Genomic DNA, 7667 nt, shown 5'->3' with positions numbered 1-7667 from the left:
TAGATTAACCACCCATCCATAAAATCCGTGAATATACTTCACCTTTCATATCACTAACTCCAGCATCCTGTTCTCTGTACGTAACTTCTTCTCTTTTGACTTTGTGTGTTCAAGTACTCCAACTACAACCATTCTTGGAATTCATTAAGATCTCAAGTTCATTGACTTCTTTACCCCATCAGTTAGTTTGTCTTTACCTTGCTTTTTATCCAGTTTAGATCCTCCCCTCAGTCCATCTTTTCAATAATTCTTGTCAACATCCTAAACTCTCTTGCCTGTCTGTCATTTCATTGCATCCATCTGGCAAAACATTAACCCTGAATGAACACTCCCATTCACTTTCAGCATGTCTGCATCAAAGTGATCAATAACTGCTAGACAGTCACACATGAGGAAGACTGGGACCACTAAGTGTTCATGACCACCAGCCTCATACATATTTTGGACACCTCCTGAAACCCTGGCCAAAGACATTGGCCAATTCCATTTCCAACTCTCCACAAACTACTTAAAATTTTCTCCATTCTCCTCAAACCTCTATCCCTTGACTCCATCCTCCTTCCTTTCTCCTTGCAAATTACAGAGAAAACTAAAGCCATTCGACATAAACATTCTCCTCTTCTTGACCACAAATATAAAGGTCTACCAATACCTGTGTGTCTTTTTATAGTTAATAGCTCTATCACTTGCTAGCTATGAGAATTTTGTTAAATCATAGAGCCTTTCTGTGCTTTTTGTTTTCTATAAAGTATAAACAATAGTAATACCTAACTAATAAGGTTGTAAAACTTAATGAGGTAATATGTGTAAAGTGCTTGGAATTGTGCATGGCACATGGTAAGTCCTATATAACTATTTGTTACTTTGGGTATTGTTATTATTATCATTTCCTCCTGTTATAGTAAAGGAACTAACATTCCTCCTAGCTAAGGTAAATTCTTCCACCTTTGTCTAATATTCCATCTCCTCTACTTATACCAAAAAGCTTTCATCATTCAACAAATATTGGGCATATAGGCAGGTATGAACCTGTAGCATTCAAACTATAGCAAGAAGTCCATCAGGCCTAAAGAAGAATGAGAAAGACAGTCATATATGATATGGTAGAATTAATTGGACCCATAACACAGAGAGACTTTTAAGATTAATATTTACTGAAATTACATTGGATGCCATTTTTTAAAGATTATGGACAAAACCATAAATTGAATTTACACAAGATCTGATAGCAGATATTAGTGAACCATCCAAGTGAGCCCCCCTTGCACCCCCTGCTAGTGCTGGAGCCACCACTCACACCCACTGCTAGTGCCATCCCAGTTTGCAGCCACAGCTGGCGCTGGAGCTGCTGTTCGCACCAGCTGCCAGTGCCTTGCATGGTCCCAATCGCTTGGCGCCATCAGCAGGTGTGAGCAGCGACTGCTGGCCCTGATCTCCCCCGAGGGCTTCTCCACCTCCCCCTGCTCCTGAGGGGTTTTTGGGGCAGCAGCTGCTGCTTGCACCCGCTGCTGGTGCCTGCCCCAATCGCTCCACGCCATCAGCGCGTGGAAGAGGGGGCAGAGAGCGGGAGTGGGGCTGCTGGCAGATAAGGCAGACAAGGGACTGGGGCCGTGGTGGGAGGGGCCAGGCAGGGGTATGGAGGATGGGCCGAGACCTGCTTCTGTGCCTACCATAGCCTCACGGCCTACAATTCCTTTCAAGGTGCACAGATTCATGCACTAGGCCACTAGTAGTTTATAACATCTCTTTGCTTTGGAATTTTCTTGTTTACCTCATGTCATGTTGTTTGTGTTCATGGCATAATGGATAAGAGCCCTGGCTCTGCCATTTATTAAATAGAAAAGTTTTATAACTTCTATGTGTCTATGTTTCCTCATCTATAAAGTTAGGATAATAGCAGAAGGTATGTTTTATCACTGTTGTAAGGTTTAAATGGTATAGTGCATGTCAAATGCTTAGAATAGGGCCTGGCCTACAGTAAATGGTTAAAGCATAATCTCTGGAGACAAGTTTGCCTTAGTATCATTCCCAGATCTACACACCTTACTAGCTATGTGACTTCAAGAAAGTTAATTTACCTCTCTAATACTGTATTATTTCATTTGTAAAATGGGGATAATACTAGTACCTGCCTTACAAGTTTTTGGTGAAGGTAAAATGAGATATAATACATGGAAAGTGCTTAGCACATAGCAGTTGCTCTTGGTATTATGATTAACATCACAAAGTTTGCACTTAAAAACCAGATATCCTGTGCTCCTATCTCCATCTAAAACTATACTGTCTCCTTGCATATATTTCCTTCCTCACCCCTTGGCCACTTTGCTAAACCCTAATTATCTTTCCTTTCATTATAAGATCCCTCCAAGCCTAATGTTCCTACTGATAATCGGACAGCCTACCTAACATTACATGCAATTTCTGTCACCCAAAAAAGGACCTCAGATAGAACAGTCCTGAAAAGGCACTGGAGGCTAACCATGGGAAACTCATTGCACAGAAAATGACAAAGAACATACAGCCAAGCACACATGGCCTGGAGTCCAAAGCAAAACCATATCAATCATCCAAAAGGCTGGTGCTTGGGTTTAATGGAAAGGGAATTCTGGGTTCTATCTGGGACAAGGAAACTAGGGAAAGTGAAGCAGTGGTAGTCTGGGATGAAGGAATAGAAAATGAACCCATCTCATTCTCAGTATAACTTCAGAAAAATTGATTATGATTTCAGAGTTTTTGTTTATCACCCAGGCCTTTTCTCTACCCTGTGAGGCCAAACATAAATGAGAGACCTCCTAGCCCAATTTCTGTCCTCCCACCTTACAGAGAAGCCCATTTTAGGAATACCTCTTTTCACTTTGATCATCTTCTAGGGCAGTGGTCGGCAAACTCATTAGTCAACAGAGCCAAATATCAACAGTACAACGATTGAAATTTCTTTTGAGAGCCAAATTTTTTAAACTTAAACTTCTAACGCCACTTCTTCAAAATAGACTTGCCCAGGCCATGGTATTTTGTGGAAGAGCCACACTCAAGGGGCCAAAGAGCCGCATGTGAATCGCGAGCCGCAGTTTGCCGACCATGGTTCTAGGGTATTCACATTGTCCTGGGGAGTAAATAAGGAGCCAGATGAATAGGGATAACCTTGCTGATAATTCCCTCAAGACATCTGCATACCACACCCAGCTAGACTAAAATGGAAATAACTAAAAAGCTAACACTTACATGGCATGTACTATATGCCAGGCAAGATTTTAAGCACTTTAGTACCATATAAAATAGATTAATGTCATTCCCATTTTACAGATGAGAAAACTGACAAACATATGTATTAAGTGACTTATCCAAGGTTGTGCAGTTAACAAGTACGGAGCCAGGATTAAAACCCAGAGAGTCTGACTCAAGAATTTATGTACCAAACCACTCATGTTACTGAAACTCTCCAGATATATATTTGAGGAGCAGTGATGATTTAGCCCCAGCCATGTATTCTCCTTCGTTTCCTCCTCTATCCAAACCAACCACTACCATTCTACCTCACTGGTAGCCTTTTCAGAGCTTCTAGCTAAACCTATGCACCCAACCTTGAACAAGCCTGTCCCTAATGTGTGTTGGGAACTGGGGCAAGTGTAAAAATGGAGGTCCATATGCCATGTGTCAAAAGAAGTTTAACAAACTGTTAAATAAAATATGTTCTGTTCTCCTACCTTGATAACCTGGATGTCTAGGTTTGCAGAATGTCTGGACGCTTCAGAGTACTTCATAAAAATCTGGCAGCACAGGGAAAGTCACCCACCTCCCTTCTCTTCTCATTCTTGGCTCCAATCAGCAACATCCTGTGTTGTAGGTATATAGATGGAAACCCCAGTCTGAGTATAAAAAATCCATTACACATCCTATAAACAGTTACTCTTGGGCCTAGATGTATGCACACTAATGTCACAATCTCCTTTTGGGAAAAGAAACTATAGAAAGAGGCTATGAAAGTCTGGAAGTGGGATCCAAGCCATGGATATGAGAGAGAGAGAGAGAGAGAGAGAGAGAGAGAGAGAGAGAGAGAGAGAGAGGAATCACCACACTACCTGGTACATAGTAAGCACTATAGAAATCATAGCTATTATTAACACTCTCATGAAAATACATACACCATATGTGCACATGAGACAGATACCCACCTCTTTAAAAAGCATAGTGTTTCTAAATGTCATTGTACAGAATACAACATTATATTAAATGAAATAAGCCAATCACATAAGGACAGATACCTAGAATAGACAAATTCATAGAGACAAAAAGTAGAATGGGTGGTTTACAGGGGCTGGGAACCAAGGGGGAATGGGGAGTTAGTGTTTAATGGGTACAGAGTTTCAATTTGGGAAGATAAAAGGTCTGGAGAAGGATGGTGGTAATGGTTGCATATCAATGTGAATACAGTTAATGTCACTGAACTGTACATTTAAAATGGTTAGATAGTAAATTTTATGTTACATATATTTTACCATAATTTAAAAATATTATTAATTGCCTACCACAATACTTCTAGCCCTCACATGAAAATGATGTGACTAATATTTATAAATTAAGAAAAGAGTTGTATCTTAAAATATTTTATATTCCAGAACATAGTTTGTTTCGATGCTTTAAAAAGCATCCCAAAATCTTGGAACAAACTTGAAATTCTAGGAAGGTGTTTTTTCTGAGGCTGAAAAATAGGACACATTATTCTCTGACAGCAATTTGAAAACTGAAGGCATAGAGTAGAGTTCCTTAACTGTAGGACTGTTGACATTTGGGGCCAGATAATTACTTGTTGGAGGGCTATCCTGAGCATTGTAGGATGTTTTAGCAGCATCCCTGGGCAATATCCACTAGTTGACAGTAGTAAGAAAGACAGTTAGACTGAGCCCTGGTAGTCTTGGAAGAGTAAAAAAAGTGTGGTACTCTGGGCAGGCAGAAGGTAGCCTGAACATGTTAAATGCCTGTGAGGATGAGGAAACAAACTTTTCCTACTTAAAAAATATGACTGAGTGAAGCTAGGTGAATAAAGAGAGATCTGTTAACTGAAAAATGTTTGAATCTTAACTCATTAATAGTATCAGTAGAGGAGTTATTTCTCTTTTAATTTTCTTTCTGTGACATAGTTTACTTCTTTGAGATATCTTCTGTGCTTTCACTGCACTCTTTAAGCCACACAACAAAGCCAATGGACCTCATATCGGTGACTTGCAACTCTTTAAGGAAGGGCAAACTTTCCATTTTAATATTTGTGGTGTGATCCTATGCCATCCAATAATAGGCCTTAGACCTTAAGATTTTTATGATTATAGCTTCCACTTATTTTGTTCCTACTGTGTGTCATATACCATATATATAACTTAATTCATACCTTCACTTTAATTCTCACAATGGCTCTCATAAAAATGCCTGTAAAGAAGGCATTATACAGTCAAACCTCGATTCTCGAACATCTCCCATCTCGAACAATTCACTTCTCAACCTGACACCCCTTTCATGCTGATAGCTATATGATCAGTCACAAGTCTCTCAGGTGACAAACAAAGGAGTATGAGTCAGTTTACCACTGTTAAAATCTCAGGATATTATGCTATGAATATCTTCATGTATATATATTTTTTTGCTTTTGTTGCTTATTATTATTACTAGAGGCCCAGTGCACAAAATTCGTGCACTCAGGTGGCGGAGGGGGGGGAAATCCCTCAGCCCAGCCTGTGCCCTCTAGCAGTCTGGGAGCCCTCAGGGGATGTCTGACTGACGGCTTAGGCCTGCTCCCCTAAGCCGACAGTCAGACATCCTTAGCCCTGCTGCGGATGCAGGAGAGGCTCCCGCCACTGCCTCTACGCTCGCCAGCCATGAGCCTGGCTTCTGGCTGAGTGGCGCTACCCCTGTGGGAGCACACTGACCACCAGGGGGCAGCTCCTGCATTGAGTGTCTGCCCCCTGGTGGTCAGTGCACATCATAGCAACCGGTCATTTCGCTATACAGTCGATTTGCATATTAGCCTTTTATTATATAGGATTATTATTAAATTTTAATTTTTACTATAAATTTCCTTTTATTTTTGTTAAATTTCATGTTCTTTTTGTTTTTAAAGTATTTATTTATAACTTAAACAGTACATTAGACATGAACTGTATATAAGAAAGGTTAAAACAGGGAATCATTTGGGGGTCTGATATGGATTAATTCAATATACATTATTTGTAATGGGAAAAAATGATTCGGTTTTCAAACAGCCGTCTAGAACAAATTAAGTCTGAGAAATTAGGTTCCACTGTATTCCTCATTTTCTACATGAAACTGAAGCTCAGGAAGGTTGAGTGACTTAAGCACAGCTACATAATGAAGAAGTGGTAGATTCAAACATAGGTCTGTCTGACACAGAAGTCTGTTCCTTCCAATGTCCTACACACAGTGCCTCTAAAAGTGGCTCCATGAATCAAAGCAGATTCCACCTAGAGAACATGGAAGAACTGAACGGAAGGCCCTTTTCAGTCCAGGGACTTGGGTGGGGGAGGGGTGGAGTGAGGCAGAGGCCTAAGAACTGGGTTAGGAGAGCACATCAGACCACTTAACCCTGAATTTCCAAGTAAAAGTACCTCTTCACTCTATTAATTAGTTCAATCACTAAGTATGGCTATCTAGAATTGAAATAGTATGAAATACTGATACTGTCTGAACATATAGGGTATCCTGTTGGTTACCACACAATCTCCAAGACTAATGGTTCTCAAAGTCTGGTCCTGGACCAGTAGAATCACCATACTGGTTTTCCAAGAACTGTCCCAATTTTAAGCACTAAAATTCCCAATTCTTGTAAAACTCCTCAGCCCCAGGCAAGTTAGATGCTTAGTCACTCTATGACCACCAGCATCAGCATGCGAAGATGTTAGAAATGCAAGTTATTGGGCGCCACCCCAGGTCTAGTGAATCACAAACTCTGAAGGTGTGGCTTAGCAGTCTGTGTTTTTATAAGCCCTCCAGGTTTTCTTATGCATGCTAAAGTATAAGAAACACAGTCTGAAATACAATTTTTTTTAATTACTGGGACAATTCCCATTTGCCTTTTTCTCTGAACCTCCAAATAAAACGTGCTATTGAGAGGAAGCCCCTTGCTTTTGTTTTGTGTTGTATCTCCATGGCTGTGTGCTATTAGTCAGAACTTTGTGTGAAATGAATAAATACACTAGGCAAATATTTATTGAACACCTACTATGCATCATTATATATTCCACCACTATCCTTAATGTTATTCCTTCTTAATTGTGGCAGTTGCATTGTCCATAATATTAGACACTAATTCTTAGTTAATATTAATGAAGAATATAGCACTTTGAGTGGGATTTTGAAGATTTTTATTAGCTATAGTTTTTTCTTTGTTGCCTCCATGAAATTAGTATATTCTCTACAGGGTTAAGACAGTGTGTGTGTGTGTGTGTGTGTGTGTGTGTGTGTGTAAGTGAAATTTTGGTAAATTGCTGTACATTGCAGTTCTAGCTTTACCCTGAGCAGATGTAAATTATGCCATGAATATTATGTAAGGATGCACTAACACAAATTAACAGGAACTATGAGATTGGGGGGTTAGAACTGAAAGTCTAATAAAGCAGAGGCCCAAGAACAGATGATATAAAGGATGTTGGCTAATGAAA

Source organism: Cnephaeus nilssonii, assembly GCF_951640355.1.
Source record: "Cnephaeus nilssonii genome assembly, chromosome: X".
Lineage (NCBI taxonomy): Eukaryota > Metazoa > Chordata > Mammalia > Chiroptera > Vespertilionidae > Cnephaeus > Cnephaeus nilssonii.
This window is presented reverse-complemented; position numbering follows the sequence as displayed.